This window comes from Nelumbo nucifera, chromosome 2 (assembly GCF_055504915.1).
Source record: "Nelumbo nucifera cultivar China Antique chromosome 2, China Antique-T2T, whole genome shotgun sequence".
Classification (NCBI taxonomy): Eukaryota; Viridiplantae; Streptophyta; class Magnoliopsida; order Proteales; family Nelumbonaceae; genus Nelumbo; species Nelumbo nucifera.
Genome location: NC_142650.1, coordinates 81,592,612 through 81,613,030, shown reverse-complemented (window position 1 = coordinate 81,613,030; position 20,419 = coordinate 81,592,612). Strand labels below are relative to the sequence as shown.

General features: G+C 32.8%; 1 long non-coding RNA gene across 1 annotated transcript; it reads left to right on the top strand.

Moving 5' to 3' along the window:
* Positions 1 to 18,121: 18,121 nt before the first annotated feature.
* LOC148802371 (uncharacterized) lies at positions 18,122 to 20,186 on the top strand. Its single transcript, XR_016082234.1, has 2 exons — positions 18,122 to 18,729; positions 18,830 to 20,186. It is a non-coding gene; the product is annotated as an uncharacterized LOC148802371 (long non-coding RNA).
* Positions 20,187 to 20,419: the final 233 nt, after the last annotated feature.

The window sequence follows — 20,419 nt, the reverse complement described above, 5'->3', positions numbered from 1 at the left end:
TAGAGTACTCGTTTTCACCAAAACCTCCCCAGAGATACAAATGAATTCAACCCAGCATAGCTTAACGAATCCGGTACACATCTGATATAGCTACGGTTAATTTAGGGCAATTTTCCAAATCGCATGAAACTTAGTCAACCCAAACCAAGAAAGAACCAACTAACTACACCATATCCAAAACTATCCAAACCATCCAATCGACCACCAGTTAAATCCTAAATCCCAAGCCGAGCATAAAGGAACACTAAACCCTTTATTCTAATTTAAACGAAACTAGCATGCCAAGAAAAACTAGGAAATCAACTCAACTTCTTGAAAAGATGGAATTATACCTATTCAAAGTAAAATAAAACCAATAAACCTGGATCATTCCAAACAATCCAGCCTATATAACCTAAAACAAATCAAAGCAAATTCCAGAAATTAATCAATTTAACCAACAAGAACGAAGCTTATTTCTACTCTAAACTCACTAAATTAAACAAGCCCAGGATATTTAGATAAAGTGGAAAATAAACTCAAATCCTTTGTAAGATAGAAACAGACCTATTAAACGAACCATATCTTGATAAACTAAATCCACTCACTCCAAATTATAAGTTCCACAAAAACCCATACAAATATATTCAAACTAATCCCCACTGCCCGCACAAACGTCCTTATATCCACCGAAATCTCCGTGTATTCTAACAAGCATATAAAGAGGTTTCATTATTCAAATCAAGAATTATTCAAACAACTTATAACCACTCAAACCGAAGGGTTATTAACAACCAAAAAATATTATCAAATTTTCAGCTGCAACATAGAAACGAGTCCAAAGCGAATCCACTACAACAGAGCCCAAACGAATCCAAGCGTGGCCAATGCAAAGTAGAACCTATACAACCACACAATGCCGGCCCAATCTGTCATTCATTAACCAACATTATCCAAACCGTCCTACCTATCAAGACAAAGATAAATCAAACAAAACAAAATTGTAACTAAATGCCAACAACTTTATACTACTCACTTTCAACGAAAACTCTCAATAATTCTTAACCAATCTGGTACATGTCTGATATAGCTACGGTTTAATTAAAAGCATTGTTTCAAATCCCATGAAACTGAGTCTAGCCAATCCTAGGTAGACCAACTACACCTTATCCAAAACAAACCAAGCCCAAGCATCCATTCCAATCAAATCCATAACCTCCTACCTAGCTAATAGAACACAAAACCCTCTATTCAAATTCCAGCGAAACTAGCATGCCTAAATAAACTAGGAAATCAACTCAACTACTTCAAAAAATGAAGTTAGGCCTACTCAAAGTAAAATAAAACCATCAAACCTGGATCATTCCGAACAATCCTACCTATATAACCTCAAACACCCTATTTCTCTCAACAAGTTTCCTGTAGGTCTCGGCATCATTAGTACTTTCGCAAACTACAATTTCCATCAAATCAATTTCTTGCCATAGAGATTTTAGTATTGAGAAATAAACAGCTAAAGGTTTTTCCCCGTATCTCGAATTCTTCACATCACTCCTTAGCTTGTATACTCTTGCTACATTTAATTTCTGGGAATAGGTTTTCTAGAGAGACTGGGCCGAATGGGCCCTAGCCCATTAGTGTCTTTCTTATTAATTCTTTCATGTTATGTTTTATTATTGGATCTTTAGTTTTTTTTTTATGTTTTTTTAAATTTACTACTGATGTGGATGCCTACTTAAGGGCCTCCTTGTAATTTATGTAACTTAAGTATGTTTTATAAAAGATAAGAGTAGGGGAAATAGGAGAAATTTGAACTGCTCCTTTCTTCTCCAATCTTCCTCCTTCCTCTTGTTGTCTCCTTCTTCTTCTCTGATTTCTTTTACTTTATTTTGAAATATTCTATTGATTCTATTAGTTTTGAATCACATCTTGGTATCAGAGTAGGTTTCTCTTCCCTTTCCTTTTTTTTCTTTTTTTCCATACATCTTTTTTCTAATTGAAAGGTGTATGGAGAGATAAATTGCTGATTATTCAGAGATTTTGTTTGCCTAGTTGGTAGAGGGTTTGGAGAGTCAGAATTTGGTCGAAGATTACAAAGAAAGTGGGACTGCAATTTTTTTGCCAAAACCCTAGCCAACTAGAGAATTTCCAGTTACAGGTTAAAGAGGTTGTTTGGGTGTGGCGCTCAAGGCTTAGAGGGTTCCTTTTTATCTCCAAAAGTGGGTGGCTACAGTTGGAAGTCGTTTGGATAGCTCTGGTTTGAAAGGCTACCTCTTCTCTCTTTCTCCTCGGAGGCCAAGTACGGTGAAACCTTAGTTTTGGGGCTTTTGAGTGCTTGACTGACCTTAGTTAGGTCTATAAGGTTAAAAAATTGTTTTTTGATTTTCATTTGATAGATAGAGCAATCTAGAAGTGAGGTGAAGCAGATCCCGGTGTCGGGGGTTGGTCCCGTAGATTCCTTTTTTACAGGAGTGATTACAACTAAACTTGATGGAACAAATTACCTTGCGTAGGCAAAATCCATTAAGATCCATGTCTGTAGTAGAGGCCAGGTACGGTGAAACCTTAGTTTTGGGGCTTTTGAGTTCTTGACTGACCTTAGTTAGGTCTATAAGGTTAAAAAATTGTTTTTTGATTTTCATTTGATAGATAGAGCAATCTAGAAGTGAGGTGAAGCAGATCCCGGTGTCGGGGGTTGGTCCCGTAGATTCCTTTTTTACAGGAGTGATTACAACTAAACTTGATGGAACAAATTACATTGCGTAGGCAAATCCATTAAGATCCATGTCTGTAGTAGAGGTAAAGTAGGGTTTCTAATGGATAGTAAGGCGATGCTGGATGAGTCTGACCCTACATATGAGAAATGGATGCAGGATAACTGCACAGTTATTGGGTGGTTGGTAATGCAACCCCATATAAGCCAACACTATCTATGGATGACTTCAGCTAAGGAGATTTGGGATAGTGTGATAGAGACATATTCTCAGAAATTAAATGTTGCAAGGGCCTACAAACTAAAGAGTGATGTGAAGAATTTAAGACAGGGGAGAAGAGTGTGGCTGTCTATTATTCAATGTTAAAGTCACTATGGCAGGAGTTGGATGTTATGGAAACATTTGCATGGGAAACACCAAAGATGCCGAAATTTTTAGGAAATTTGTAGAAAGAAACAGGGTGTTTGAGTTCCTTACAGGACTCAATCCTGAATTTGATATTATAAGGTAGAATATCTTGGCCAAGGATGATGTGTTACTTGTGCAGGCATACTCTATGGTAAGCAATGAAGAGTGCAGACGATAGATACAGCTATAGACCCCACCTCCTCCAGAACATTTTGCACATCCAAGAATAAAACCAAAGGGCATGAATGAGAAAAAGGAAGTGATATGTGAATACTACAAGAAGCCGAAACATACTAAGAATTCTTGTTGGAAGCTTCATCCAAATCTTCTTCCTAAGAGGTTCCAGAACAACAACAACTCTAAGAAGGGTAGTCAGTCCGAAAAACCCAAGAATGCAAATGTTGCCACAGTGTCTGAATGTGAAAAAAAATCTGCTGTGGAATAGTTGGCAACAGTGAAGGTAGAATTTGAGAGAGATGGGAATTTGGTAAATCACTTAGAGTCTATTGTTGCATCTTCCTCCTCAGGCACCCCCTCTACATCCGCTTTTGCCAATTCAGGTATTTGTGCCTCTTTAAATCATGCTACAGTCTCAGGCAATCGTAAAATTCCTTGGATTATAAATTCTGGTGCATCAGACCATATGACTAGCCTACCCAACCTCTTTTACTCATACCAGCTCCTCTTGGGTAGAGAGAAGATTTCTCTTCCTGATGGGTCTCTTGCTCCCATATCTGGCAAGGGGAATATTAAAGCCTCTAATTCACTTATTTTATCGTCTGTCCTTCATGTTCCCAAACTTAGCACTAACCTTTTATCTGTTCGTAGTTTAACCAAATCATTGAACTGCAACATAACTTTCTTTCCTACTTGTTGGATGTCTCTAATCAAAGTCCTAGATTACCTAGTGGAGTTTCTTTAAAGTATGTTTTATCAGAGTCAGTTAATAGAATCATGATATGTCATTTCAGATTTGGTCATTTGTCTTTTTCAACTTTGACTCATTTGTTTCCATAAATGTTTAAGGGAATATCCCTAACGAGTCTTCATTGTGAGTCATGTGAAATTGCTAAACATTGTAGACAATCTTTTTAAGTGAGTAATAAATATTAGTTTCTCCTCTCCATATTGTGCACTCTGATGTGTGGGGTCCATATCATTTACCTATATGGGGTCCATATCATTTACATGGACATCATAGATACCATGGATATTTCTTTATTTTTTATTTTACTAAATTAACTAAATTACTCTCTACAAATTTTATTCATTTAGTTTAATAAATTATTCAATTAATTAATAATTTAGTTCACTAACAAATTATTTTGGGCTATCAACAAGTTAGGTCTAGAGTGGGATGGCATGTACCTGTCCCGTCCCAATAATAAATGAAAAATTATTTATTTATTTATTTTACTAAACTAAATTATTCATTTTTATATTTAAATACATTAGATAAACTATTATGTATAAATTTTTATTTATTTGATTCAACCCGACACACAATAATAAATGAGTATTTAACTATTTTATTAAATTAAATTGTTGATTTGTTTATTTTACAAAATTAAGAAAAATATTATCCATAGATTTCTATTTTTTAATTTACTAAATTATTCAAGTAATTAATAATTTATTTTATTTAGTTATTTCAATCTCTCTCCCTAAGCCTAATATTAAGGGCTATTAGTAGGTTAGGTCTCAGCTTGGATTAAAATTATTAACAGGATCAATAGAACATATTTATGCACAAGTCTGAGTCTAGGTTGAACTTCGGGCCTACATCTTGAGCATGAGCCTGAAGTTCATATAGAGCCCGAATCATGGTGAGGAAATTCATTGTTCCTCTCATTTTCTCACCTAATTACTTATATAGTTATGCTATTAAGTTAAACAATATTTACTGAACTTACTAAATTATTTTAGTTTATAAACAAATTATTTCTCACTCTCTCTCTCTCTCCCCCTCCTGAGTTACATATTTAGGGTTGTCAATGGATTGGGTTTAGATCTACATAGTTTGAATATTTATTTATTTTTCCAAAAGTTAGTAAATTATTATCCATAGATTTTATTTATTTATGTAACTAAATTATTCATCTAATTAATGATTTAATTTATGAACAACGGATTAGTTCTGGTGTCAAATAGGTTGTACATGTCTTGTCCCAATAATAACTGAAAATTTATTTATTTATTTTACTAAATTAAATTATTCATTTATTCGTTTTAATATATTAAATAAATTATTCTCCATAAAGTTTTATTTATTTAATTCAACCTGGGACCAATATTTATGTTTGTCAATGATGCAAGTTTGGTTGAAGATAACTTGGACTAGTCTTGCACCAATCACAAGTGAATATTTATTTATATTTTTTGTTAAAGTTAATTATTGATTTATCTATTTTATAAAATTGAGTAAATTATTATCCATAGATTTCTATTTACTTAATTTATTGAATTCTTTAATTAACTAATTAATTAATTATTTTTCTAACAAATTTTTTTTTCTCTCTCTTTCTCTCTCGGAGACTATTTTTAGGGTAATTAATATGTTTAGTGAGGTGTGGGATAGGATGTACTTGTCCCGTCCCAATAATAAATGTAATTTTATTTATTTATTTTACTAAACCAAATTAATCTAAATTGGTATCCATTGGTTCCTATTTATTTAATTTATTAAATTATTCAAGTAGTTAATAATCCATAGGTTCCCCCCAACCCAAGCAAAATATTTAGGTTTATAAATTGGTTAGGTATCGGTTGGGGTTAAACCTTTTCATTGGTTGGGCCACGTCTGGTTTGGGCTTTGCCTTTATATATCAATAGAACTTATTAAGGCCCAAGTTTAAGCCTAGGCCAACCATAAAGCCCAGATTTTGAGCCTGTGTCCGACCATCATATAAAGCTCGGATTGCGATAAGGAAATTTTTGTTCTCTGTCTCTTTCTCATTTTCTAGAAATCTCTCTTCCATATTTGATGCCATTAATAAAGAGCTAACTACTCTCTCTTTTTCTTGTCTAATTATTTATATACTTATTTTAAAAAGTTAAAAGATTTTATTGATTTAATTTATTAGATTATTTTATTATATCCCTCTCTATCTTACTGATCGGTGTCCAATATTTAAGGATTGTCAACAGGTGGGGATTGGTGTAGGTAGCTTGGATATTTATTTATTTTATTAAATTAAATTATTCAATTATATATTTTAAAAAATTAAGAAAATTATTATCCATAGATTTCTATTTAGTTAAATAACTAATTGACTTCATTAATTAATAATTTATTAACAAGTTAAGGAGGTTGTAATTAAACTTGTTCACAGGCAGTGCCAAGTTTGGGTTGGACTTTGTCTTTGTTCAATAGAATATATTGAAGCCCAACTTTAAGCCCAACCCAACCATTAGACCTATCTCTTGAGTCGAGCCCGGCGAGGAAAGTGTTATTGTTTATTACTCTCTTATTTCCTCACCAATTTATTAATATATTTAACTTAGTAAGTTAAAAATTTTTTTATTTAATTTGCTAAACGATTTAATTTTATCAAAAAATTATTTCACTATATCTCTCCCTCCCCGAGTCTAATATTTTTGGTTCTCAATGGGCCAGGCTTGGTTTTAGATAGATTGGATATTTATTTATTATTTTACTAAATGAATTGAGTCATTATATATAGATTTTATTATTTAGTTTAATATAATTTATTTTTCTCTTTCTCTGGATCCTTATTTTTTGGGTTATCAACGAGTTGGGTCTAGTGTGGTATATAGCATGTACCTGTCATCTCCCAATAATTAATGAAATTTTATTTATTTATTTTACTAAACTAAATTATTCATTTATATTTTTAAATACATTAGATAAACTATTATATATAAATTTTTATTTATTTGATTCAACCCGACACCCAATAATAAATGAGTATTTAGTTATTTTATTAAATTAAATTATTGATTTGTTTATCTTACAAAATTAAGTAAAATATTAACCATTGATTTCTATTTTGTAATTTAATAAATTATTCAAGTAATTAATAATTTATTTAACTATTTAGTTATTTCAATCTCTCTCCCTAAGCCTAATATTTAGGGCTATTAGTAGGTTAGGTCTCATTTGGGATTAAAATTATTAACTGGTCGGGCTAGGGTTGGGTTGGGATTTGCATTTATATCAATATAATATATTTATGCCCAAGTCTGAGTCCAAATCGACCTTTGGGCCTAGATCTTGAGCATAAGCCCAACGTTCACATAGAGCCTAAAGCACGATGATGAAATTCTTTATTTCTCTCTCATTGTCACCTAATTATTTATATTGTTATTCTATTAAGTTAAAAAAACTTATTTATTGAATTTACTAAATTATTTACTTTATAAACAAATTCTCTCTCTCTCTCTCTCTCTCTCCCTCCGCTAGTTAAATATTTAGGGTTGTCAATGGATTGGGTTTAGATGTAGATAGCTTGGATATTTTTTTATTTTACCAAAAGTCAGTAAATTATTATCCATAGATTTTATTTATTTACTTAACTAAATTATTCAACTAATTAATGATTTAATTTATGAACAAAGTATTTCTCTTTTTTCTCCGTTTTTAAGACTATCAATGGATTAGTTCTGGTGTCGGATAGGCTATACATGTCTTGTCCCAATAATAACTGAATATTTATTTATTTATTCTACTAAATTAAATTATTCATTATTTGTTTTAATAGATTAAATAAATTATTCTCCATAATTTTGTATTTAATTCAATATGTGACTAATATTTACGGTTGTCAATGGTGCGGGTTTGTATCTGGATAGCTTGGACCAGCCTTGCACCAATCACAAGTGAATATTTATTTATTTTTTGGTAAAGTTAATTATTGATTTATCTATTTTACAAAATTAAGTAAATTATTATCCATAGATTTCTATTTACTTAATTTACTAAATTCTTAATTAATGAATTATTTTCCTAACAAATTATTTCTCTCATCCCGAAGCCTATTTTTAGGGCAATCAATATGTTTGGCCAGGTATGTGATAGGTTGTACATGTCCTGTCCCAATAATAAATGAAATTTTATTAATTTATTTTACTAAAGCAAATTAATCATTAATTTTTGTACAAAATTAAGTAAATTGTTATCCATAGATTCCTATTTATTTAATTTATTAAACTATCCAAGTAATTATAATTCATTTAACTAATAAGTTATTTCTCTCTCTCTCTCTCTCTCTCTCCCCCAACCTGAGCCTAATATTTAGGGTTATCAATAGGATAGGTATCGGTTTGTCGGGCCACGTTTAGGTTGGTCTTTGCCTTTATATCAACATAACTTATTAAAGCCCAAGTCTAAGCCTAGGCCAACCATCAAGCTAAGATTTTGAGTGTGCCTGATCATATAAAGCTCGGATTGCGATAAGGAAATTTTTATTCTTTGTTTCTCTCATTTCCTAGAAATCTCTCTTCCATATTTGTTGCTAACATGTAACTAATTACAATGATGTCATTAATGAAGAGCTAACTATTCTCTCTTATTTTCTTGCCTAATTATTTATATACTTATTTTAAAAAGTTAAAAGACTGTTGATTTAATTTACTAGATTATTTAATTGTTTCCCTCTCTTTATTACCGCTCTGTGTCCAACATTTAAAGGTTGTCAATGGGTGGGGTTTGTTCTATGTAGCTTGGATATTTTATTTATTTTATTAAATTAAATTATTCATTTATATATTTTACAAATATATGTAAATTAATCCATAGATTTCTATTTATTTAATTTACTAATTTATTCCATTAATTAATAATTTATGAAGAGTTTAGGGTCTAAGTTGGGATTAAACCTATTCACAGGTAGTGCCATGTTCAGGAAGGGCTTTGTCTTTATATCAATAGAATATATTGAAGCCCAACTTGAAGCCCAAACCAACCATCAGGTCTATCTCTTGAGTTAAGCCCAGCGAGGAAATTGTTATTCTTTAGTACTCTCTCATTTCCTCACCAATTAATTTATATTTTTAATTTAGTAAGTTAAAAATTTTATTTATTTAATTTTATCAACATATCATTTCCCTCTATCTCCCCCTCCCTCTCCCTGAGTCCAATATTTTGGGTTGGTTTTAGATAGTTTGAATATTTACTTATTTATTTATTTATTATTTTACTATATGAATTAAATCTTTATCTATAGATTTTATTATTTAGCTTAATAAATTATATTATTAACAAATTATTTCTCTCTCTCTCTCTCTCTGGATCCTTATTTTTTGGGCTATCAACGAGTTAGGTCTAGAGTGGGATATGTACCTATCCTGTCCCAATAATAAATGACATTTTATTTATTTATTTTACTAAACCAAATTATTCATTTATATATTTTATTACATTACATAAACTATTATGTATAAATTTTTATTTATTTGATTCAACCCAACACCCAATAATAAATAAATATTTAGTTATTTTATTAAATTAAATCATTGATTTGCTTATTTTACAAAATTAAGTAAAATATTATCCATAGGTTTCTATTTTTTAATTTACTAAATTATTCAAGTAGTTAATAATTTATTTAAAAATTAAGTTATTTCAATCTCTCTCCCCGAGCCTAATATTTAGGGCTAATTAGTAGGTTAGGTCTCATTTGGGATTAAAATTATTAATGGGTTGGGCCAGGTTTGGATTGGGATTTGCGTTTATATCAATAGAGTATATTTAAGCCCAAGTCTGAGTTTGGGTCGGCCTTCGGACCTAGATCTTGGGCATGAGCCCGACGTTCATATAACGGTGAGAAAATTCTTTGTTTCTCTCTCATTTTCTTACCCAATTATTTATATAGTTATGTTATTAAGTTAAAAAAGTTATTTATTGAATTTTACTAAATTGTTTACTCTATAAAGAATTTATTTCTCTCTTTCTCCCTCCCCAAGTTAAATATTTAGCATTTTCAACGGATTAGGTTTAGATCTAGATAGCTTGGATATTTATTTATTTTAGCAAAAGTTAGTATATAATAATCCATAGATTTTATTTTTTTACTTAACTAAATTATTCAATTAATTAATGATTTAATTTATGAACAAAGTATTCTCTCTCTCTCTCTCTCTCTCTCTCTCTCTCTCTGAGCCTAATATTTAGGGCTATCAATAGGTTAGGTATCAGTTGGGATTAAACCGGTTCACGGTCCGTGCCAGGTTCAAGTCGGTCTTTGCCTTCATATCAGCAAAACATATTAAAGCCTAGACCTTAAGCTTGAGGCCAACCCTCATATAAAGCCCAAAGCACGACTAGGAAATTTTAATTCTTTGTTTCTCAATTTATTGCATAATTATATATATATATATATATTATTAAGTTACATAATTTTATTTATTTATTTTTATTAAAAAAATTGCTTAAAATCCCTCTTCCGTAATTGTTGCTAAATATCTAATTATTTTTAATGATGCCATTAATAAACATCTATTATTTTATTAAGTTAAAAAAATTATTTATCTAATTTAGGCCAAGTTCTGGCTGGGCTTTGTCTTTATATCAAAAGAACAAGGGTGGAGGCAGGGGGGACCTAGGGGAGCCATGGCCCCCCTATGGCAAAAAAATCCCCACTATTCAATGTAAATTTTCTAGGGGTGCAACTTTTCCGGGTTAGGGTTGGGATTTTGTCAAAATTTCAATAGGCCCAACCTAAAGACTGAGCTCAAAATAGTGTAAACTATTAACTCGGGACAACTTGACTTGCACCCCTAAAATTTTCCCTCCCCCACTCTCCACCCCAATGGGGTGTCCCTCCTTTAAACATCCATATTTATTCCTCCTAGACCCCCAAATTCCACCTTACGTTTTGGCCCCTTCATGAAAATTTTCTAGCTCCACCCCTGCAAAAGAACATATTAAAGCCCAAGTACGAGCCCAGCCCAACCATTGGCCCTAAATATTGAGTCGAGCCTGGCCAAGGAGATTATTATTCTTGTTGGTGATGATGGAATCAGATTACCAAGTAATGCTTTTGATTCTCAATTTTATTTTGATAGGCAAGTACTCTCTTTCTTTGTAATCTGAGTTGGTTCAGATTGATGTGTTTTGCCTAAATTTAATAAATCTGTTATAATACCTTTTTTAGCCTTTTTTTCCTAATTAGACAAAGAACTGTTGTTGGTTGTATTTTACAACAATTAATAGATGTTTGAAATAGTTTTAGGGACTTGTTAGATGCTTGAATATCGTGGTTTTTTTTTATTTTCCTTTTGAATTTTGGTTCATTTGTGCAATCTCTCTCTCTTCCTCTCCCTGGGCAGATTTTTAACTTTCTATCTCCCTTTTGAGTACAAATCAATATGTCCAATTTTCTCACCGGTGCTTCTTAATTTTCATTGGTCATTTAATTGTTTAGAAGGAAAAGGTGCGGTTTGCCAACAGTCATGAATTTTTAGCAATAATGACCCTGTCCAAAACTTTATTCACATCTTTCTGCCAAATCAATGTTGGACACATTACTCTAACTCCTCAAAAAAATCACCAATTGAAACAGAAATCTTTTCTATTGGGTTTTTGGATGAGATTGAATGCAATTAGTTATTAATTGGAGATATGCTCAACTTGGTTGTTAGCTTGTAAAAGACCAAGAAAATGCAATCTGTCATGGATTTGTGCCCACATGTTGGTGTTGACGAAGTACTAGAATTTTAATCCATACCAACACCGGCAAAGAAACATTTGAAAGTTAACCACATGCTATGAAATGTATTTATTCTTGTTTAATGTTGTGTGAATATCTTCTTGTCAATATGGGCACTCAATCTGTAGTTTCAAGTGTAAATATCTTCTAATGCTGTTATTATTTGATTACTTTAAATGGATTTATTTCGTTTAAGACTCATCTTTATAATGAAACATCAGGGGTAGGGGTATGCATTGCTTTTCTTGTTAATATGGGTGCCCAATCTGTTGCAAGTGTGAATTTTGATAGCAGTTCATATACTTTACTAATATGATCTGCAAGCATATTTCCAGATTGCAAGAATGTGGTGTATCTTTATTATAAAAATTTGATTCAACAACTTATGGTTGTAACCAATTACATGGACGTCATAGATACCATGGATATTTCTTTATTTTTTATTTTACTAAATTGACTAAATTATTATCTACAGATTTTATTCATTTAGTTTAATAAATTATTCAATTAATTAATAATTTAGTTTACTAACAAATTATTTTGGGCTATCAACAAGTTAGGTCTAGAGTGGGATGGCAGGTACCTGTCCCGTCCCAATAATAAATGAAAACTTATTTATTTATTTATTTTACTAAACTAAATTACTCATTTATATATTTAAGTAGATTAGATAAATTATTATGTATAAATTTTTATTTATTTGATTCAACCCGACACACAATAATAAATGAGTATTTAGTTATTTTTTTAAATTAAATTGTTGATTTGTTTATTTTACAAAATTAAGTAAAATATTATCCATAGATTTCTTTTTTTTAATTTACTAAATTATTCAAGTAATTAATAATTTATTTAACTATTTAGTTATTTCAATCTCTCTCCCTAAGCCTAATATTTAGGGCTATTAGTAGGTTAGGTCTCAGCTTGGATTAAAATTATTAACGAGATCAATAGAACATATTTATGTGCAAGTCTGAGTCTAGGTTGAACTTCAGGCCTACATCTTGAGCATGAGCCTAAAGTTCATATAGAGCCCGAATCATGGTGAGGAAATTCTTTGTTCCTCTCATTTTCTCACCTAATTACTTATATAGTTATGCTATTAAGTTAAAAAATATTTACTGAACTTACTAAATTAATTTAGTTTATAAACAAATTATTTCTCTCTCTCTCTCTCTCTTGAGTTACATATTTAGGGTTGTCAATGGACTGGGTTTAGATCTAGATAGTTTGGATATTTATTTATTTTTCCAAAAGTTAATAAATTATTATCCATAGGTTTTATTTATTTACGTAACTAAATTGTTCATCTAATTAATGATTTAATTTATGAACAACAAATTAGTTCTGGTGTCGAATAGGCTGTACATGTCTTGTCCCAATAATAACTGAAAATTTATTTATTTATTTTACTAAATGAAACTATTCATTTATTCGTTTTAGTATATTAAATAAATTATTCTCCATAAAGTTTTATTTATTTAATTGAACTTGTGACCAATATTTACGGTTGTCAATGGTGCAAGTTTGGTTGGGGATAGCTTGGACTAGTCTTGCACCAATCACAAGTGAATATTTATTTATATTTTTTGTTAAAGTTAATTATTGATTTATCTATTTTATAAAATTAAGTAAATTATTATCCATAGATTTCTATTTACTTAATTTATTGAATTATTTAATTAACTAATTAATTAATTATTTTCCTAACAAATTATTTCTCTCTCTCTCTCTCTCTCTCTCTCTCTCCCGGAGACTATTTTTAGGGTAACTAATATGTTTTAGTGAGGTGTGCGATAGGATGTACCTGTCTCGTCCCAATAATAAATGTAATTTTATTATTTTAAAGTAGTATGTATTATTTTACATATGCAAGTTCGCATTTGCAACTTGAAAATCTAAGTTCTGATATGCGTAGATAACCTAAACAAGTTAATGTCACTTATGATTTGTTTAGTATTATGCATCTAGTCTTAGTGTTTTATGATAATCTCAATTTGTTCCCTTTTTCAAGGGTTGTGTTTTACTTAAAGTTTGTCTTCCAAACTTCATGCCTAAAGGGTTGAAATCTATAAAATTAAACTGAGTGATCAAAAAGCTTGGTTTCGAAGTTGTTTTCACCTTTTCCTAAAAAAAAAAAAACTGAGTGATCAAACAACTCTTTTTTTGGGTATGCAATGGTTAATAAAATTGGATGGTGAAAATTTTGGAATTGACCCTTGAAACTAGAAAGACAAAGTCTTGATACAAATGATTACAGATTTGTGGTCAAGATTGTATGTTGCAAACAACAACATTGTTGCATGAAGCTTAGTATCCTCTAACTAGAGGTGTAAATCGGGTCATGTTGGGCCAGCATGGCACTGTCCGCATGTAGACCGCACAAAGAGCAGATTGTGTCATGCTGGCCTGTGGGCCGAGCTGAACCGTGCTTCCCTCCCTTGGGATAATTTGTGGGGTTAGCCCGACACGACCCACAACTCGAGCCCATGCAGGTTCGGGACAAGCGAGCTACAAGTCGTACCGATTAGGAATAGGTTTCAACCTCAAATGTGGATTCGTCATGATTGAGGACCGGAGAAAAAAAATCTACTAGTGTTTCAAAATAGGAAAAAAGGTAATGTTTTAAAAACCGACCCGAAGGCTAAAACGTTTTTGCTTTTGGGTCATAGGTCACTGGTTTCGAGCGTCTAGGTCCAACGGGTTAGACAGTGCCACGTCAACCTGGTTTGACGTGTTGACTGTGCATCTAGTCTAATATGCATGTATATATATATATATATATATATATAATATTTTTCCAACTTCATTCGGAGAATTTCTTTTTGTTTTATTATCTTTATTCTAGTGGTGGTGGTGGATGTGTTGTGATTTTACATATGCAAGTTCGCATTTGCAACTTGAAAATCTAAGTTCTGATATGCGTGGATAACCTAAACAAGTTAATGTCACTTATGATTTGTTTAGTATTATGCATCTAGTCTTAGTGTTTTATGATAATCTCAATTTGTTCCCTTTTTCAAGGGTTGTGTTTTACTTAAAGTTTGTCTTCCAAACTTCATGCCTAAAGGGTTGAAATCTATAAAATTAAACTGAGTGATCAAAAAGCTTGGTTTCGAAGTTGTTTTCACCTTTTCCTAAAAAAAAAAAAAACTGAGTGATCAAACAACTATTTTTTTGGGTATGCAATGGTTAATGAATTGGATGGTGAAAATTTTGGAATTGACCCTTGAAACTAGAAAGACAAAGTCTTGATACAAATGATTACAGATTTGTGGTCAAGATTGTATGTTGCAAACAACAACATTGTTGCATGAAGCTTAGTATCCTCTAACTAGAGGTGTAAATCGGGTCATGTTGGGCCAGCATGGCACTGTCCGCATGTAGACCGCACAAAGAGCAGATTGTGTCGTGCTGGCCTGTGGGCCGAGCCGAACCGTGCTTCCCTCCCTTGGGATAATTTGTGGGGTTAGCCCGACACGACCCACAACTCGAGCCCGTGCAGGTTTGGGACAAGCGAGCTACAAGTCGTACCGATTAGGAATAGGGGTCGGGCTTTGCGCCTGGGCCGAATCGGGCCAGAAAGGCCCATACTGATTTTTCTTGTTGTCATTTTGACATTTTATTTTGTTTTTTTTTTTATTTTTTTGCTAAGTAAAACTAAAATACTTAACTTTCATTTTGGAACAAATTGAAAAAACAAATAATCTAACAAAGAAATGAAAAAAATGTTTACCAAAATACAAAATGGATAACAAATTGTAAAAAAATAGGAATTTTATTTCATTTAAAATATAAAAATTATAAATTGAAAATAAAAAATAACAAATAATTTAAATAAAATTGAAAAAATTACTCCATCTCCATGACTTTAATCATGTGCTCCATCAAATGTAGTACTGTCATGACCTCCTTTGTCTTGTAATTTATCCTTAACATCTAACAAATCATCTTTGAAGTAGATGTCTTTTTCTTGTTTCTCATAGAAGAGCAAATGTCTATCCAAGTGCCTAATGCTACCCTTGCTACTAAAGTTAAAGCCAATCCTACATTTTTGGCAAATGGCTCTTTTTCTCTTCCCCTCAACTTCATCTATTTTAAATATTTGCTAAATCAGGCTAGTGAACTTAATGTTAGGGAATTGGTTTCAGGAGGAGGAGCCAACCATTTTTTTTAATTCTAACAAATAAAAATTTATTTAATTGCAATTACTTGCATGATCGGATTACCAGTTTAGAATCTCAACTTGATTTTAACGGTTGAAGCCTCAAAGCCTCCTAAATTGCTAAGTGTATGTCAGTATGCGATTGTATGAAATGAGACTGAGAGTATGAGAATTGAGAAAAGAATTGCTAAATTAGTGTGGTGAGAATAGTGGAGGATAGGGTTATTTATAGGAATTGAAAATAATTCAATTGCCTAAAATACCCTAAATACTAGCAATTTTTTAGTTGTTGAGAGGGGTATTTTGGTTATTGTAAAGTATCTATCACTTTACCCAAATGCCCCAAATGTCTCAAACTAGTTGACATATAATTATAGGATATAGTTATTGAAGGGGCATTATTGTCCCAAACTAGCTATTTATAGGCTTATAGTTGTTGATTGAGGTGGTATGTTTGTAAAAACCCCTTGAAAAAATGTTGAAACTAGCTGTTTGGGGGAGGGGGGGGTCCCCCAAGGACCCCAACGGCTAGTTTCTCGAATGGGCTACACTCGATCCATTGCGGGCTTGTAGGTTGTGCTACTTGTTGGGCTATGTCGTGCAGGCCTATGGACCTGAAACCCCCGACCCAGCATGATCCACATGATTGTGTTGTGCCCAGCATGGCCCGTGTGCAGGTCTGGTCCAAAATCTTGTTACGACCCAGAACTGCTCGATTTACACCTCTTATCCTCTCCCTTGGAAAGCGGGGTGTTCAAATTTGGATAAAAAACCGAAAACCGAACTGAACCAAGCTGAATAAGCTAATTCAGGTATTGGTTTGGTTCGGTTTTTGATGTGTTAAAAATTTAATAAAATCAAACAGAAAACCAAACTACTATACTATATAAAATTGTATATTATATAATTAATTATTTATATTAATTGTATTATGTTTCACTAATTTAAGGAAAAATTCTCGATTACTACCTTGTACTTTAGTCCTAGTGTCATTTTACTCCCCAAACATTAAAACACGATAATTCGGTACCCGAACTTTCAAACGGTGCCAATTCAGTACCTACCATTAACCATGCGTTAAGTGGCATTTAAAAAGACACAAATGCCCTTCGTGTGTCATCTAATTCTCTTTATCAACCATCCAAATGTTGATAAAATAATGAACAGTGCCAAATCCTTGCCTCTTCTATTCAAGAAAGTTGGAGTCACTATAATGCCCACTAAGACATGACCCCAACTTTCATGAATAGAAGAGACAATGATTTGAGACTATTCATTTTTGGTCAACATTTGGATGGTTGCTAAAGACAATTAGATGACACTCAAAGGGTGTTTATGTCTTTATAAATGCCACTTAGCGACTGTTTAATGGGCTGGTTAACGTCAGGTATTGGATTGGCATATTTTGAAAGTTCAGGTATTGAGTTGTCACGTTTTAAAGTTTGGGGACCAAAGTGACACTAGGCCCAAAGTATACGGTACTAATTAGGAATTTTCCCTTAATTTTATTTAATTATTGTTTTATATATTACTCTTTTTCTTAAATCTCCCTTTAGGCATTGAGCCCAATCGGAATTTTTGTTAGTATCAATACTAAATAAGAACACTAACTTAAATTAATTACTACTTTACTAATTAGTATTTAGTAATTACTAGTAACTAGTAAGTGGGAAACACAAAAGACAACCACATTGGAGTGCCCGAGTTGGGTTAGGAGTCAAACTATCAAAGAGTAATTACTAATTAGTATTTACTAATTACTAACTCTTGTTTGATTTTTCCCTTTTTCTACTAACTCAGTCCTTTTATTTTTTAAATACGGTAAGGATTGGTTTAGTTTAAACCCTCTTTCGTTCGGTTCAATTGAGGGATATGACCAAATTAAATAGTGGGTTAGGTCATCGGTTTGAACCGAACCAAACCGAATGTACACCCCTACTTGTCATATAAATTAAACAGTTATGTAAGGGACACTTTCGTCATATTCTGAATTCTCAAATCATACCTTGTATTATGATAGAGTCCCTCTTTTATGTTCGGACATTCTCAGAATTCCCTCTCACCACTCTGTTCCACAGTCCAACGCGCAGGTGTGTGGTGAGTGGCCAACGGGATGCTCGGGTTGGGGCACAAAGAAGATGAGGACAAGAGATGGGGAGGGGAGAGTTCGAATGACCTTAAAACTTTTGAAAGAAGCCCTGTTTTTGAATTTTGTCCTTTTGCGGGTGGTTAAACCGGGTTTGTTCAGCTAACGGCTGAACACCCGTTAATATTAGTGTTTTTGTCGAAATGCCAATGTGGTAACTTCTGAATGGTGGGATCACGTATCCAATAAACCCACGAGTGCTTATTCCCTTTTCTGTCCGGCTGACTGCTTATTCCCTTTTTGATAAGTATTTCTGTCTGGCTACTTTGGATGGAGGTGAAGGACACGGTAATTCCCGAAGGCCACCACCGCTCGATGACTAATTCTGTTAGAATTTTAAATATACCGTTGTAAGAATCGTGGTATTTATTCTGCAATCTTTGATACGCTTTACCTTGTCATTTAAATTGATTTTGTAACGGTCCAAATCCTTATCCATCGACCTGAGAGCAATACTTACCTCGATATCGATTAATTTCTATATAAGACTTGGTGTTTTCCATTCAGAGAAGACCTCGATATCGTGCTTCTTAGAAAAGAAAAAACAGAGAACAAAACCACTCGATTTCCTCAGACTTACCTGCGAATGGTGATCCATGGCTCCAGAGTCAGTTCACTCAGGTGGAGCTTCGCAGCTTGAATTCCAATGTGAGTAATCCTCAAAACCCTAAAACCCAAGTAGCTTTCTTGTTTGTGGGTTACTTCGATGTTTTGTCTATTTTCTTGATTTGGCGGCTGGTTTCTGCAGTTTCTCTCAATGAGGGAGATCGGGCGAGTGACAATCAGAAACTTGCTTTCCAGGACGTCGGAGCTGAAAGCCGTTGGAGAGTCTTTGACTGAGGAAGAGAGGGCTGCGTGTTTGATCGAATCGTATCTGGACATGGACGAGGAGGTATAGGATTTTGAAGTCTTCCTTCGGGTGAGTACTATTATAGGATCTGCAGCTTGAATGCGTAAACGTTGAATTTGAATTCATTTTTGTATGCAGTTTATGGTTTTGGGTTGAGATTGTAAAAGATCATAGCGAATGATCTTTCTATGATATGTGTAAAGGTGTACTATGTAGATGCTTTGATTCCGAGACAGAGAATTTGGCTTGTTGGATGATTGTTCTGGATTTGAAACATAGGGTACATGGCATTGCCCTTTTCAAAAGGCATGCACCTATTTTAAAAATGACTTCCTTTGTTTATATTTTGTTTGGTAGATTCTTTTGTGTTATATGCCTTTGTAATGGTTTGTCAACTTCTCAAGTACCTTTTATTGCTGTTTATATTAGTAGTAATGGTCTATTGGCTTTTAAAATAAATAAATATAAAGACCATTCAATACCTGAATGGTCTATTAGATTTTATGGCTGTGATTTATGACTCAAATGAAAATAATTTTTAAGTTTTTTTGGTGTTGCTTCTGGTTGTCCACATTTGTATCTCTATGCCAGCCTGATGATGCCTTTTGCCCTTTACCATTTCTTGTAGCACTTTAGAGGAGCTAAAAATCCATTATTTTTCTGCAAGTAATTTGATGCAGTTTTGCACCAATTTCTCAAAACATTGCAATGCATCGTGTCAAGATAAATTTGAAACTTATTGGAAATGGTTTTAGAAGGAGGTTCCTTTTTTTGTTCTCCATAACAAAGCAAAATTACTTTCACCAATGTCAAATCCTGAAAATGGAAATGATAATTATATTTGCACCTGAAATTTGCAAATAGAACTCATTAGTATAAATGCCTTCTGTCTTACTATGTCATCTATAACATGCATAATCTTACCAAAGAGATTAGACTCATTTGCTTATATATTATATGTTGAGGCATGACTAAATTTGATCATGTCTAAGCAGTCATATAAAAAAAAATTTTGGTCTCAGTAGAGATGATTGGGCATTGCATTTTGTGATAACAATTTTTAACAGAACTGAGCAAGTTGACTGAGGAATTCATATAGCTTTGTTGCCAGACACCCTGATCATATCCATCTTGAGGTCACAGAGCATCAATGTGCTCTATCCAACACCTACAATACCTCTATATAGCTCCCTGATTCAAGTGAAAATCTCTAGCAACCTCTGGTCGAAAGGGAAGCAAACAATTTACATCTTGATTGCATCTGGAAAGAAAGGCTTTAAAATCGTGTTACTTCCAGGCATTTACTTGGTAAAGAATGCATTTCTCAGCTCCATGACTAGCACTTCCCTTCTAGAAGGCCAAAACCAGGATTTGGAAAGAAAAAAGTTTTGTTTGCTTCAAATGGTCTCAGATGATCTCTGCAGTGAGCATCAGCTATCTTAATGGCAGTGGCCACTATAGCCCATTTCAATACTTTCTATGTAAGAG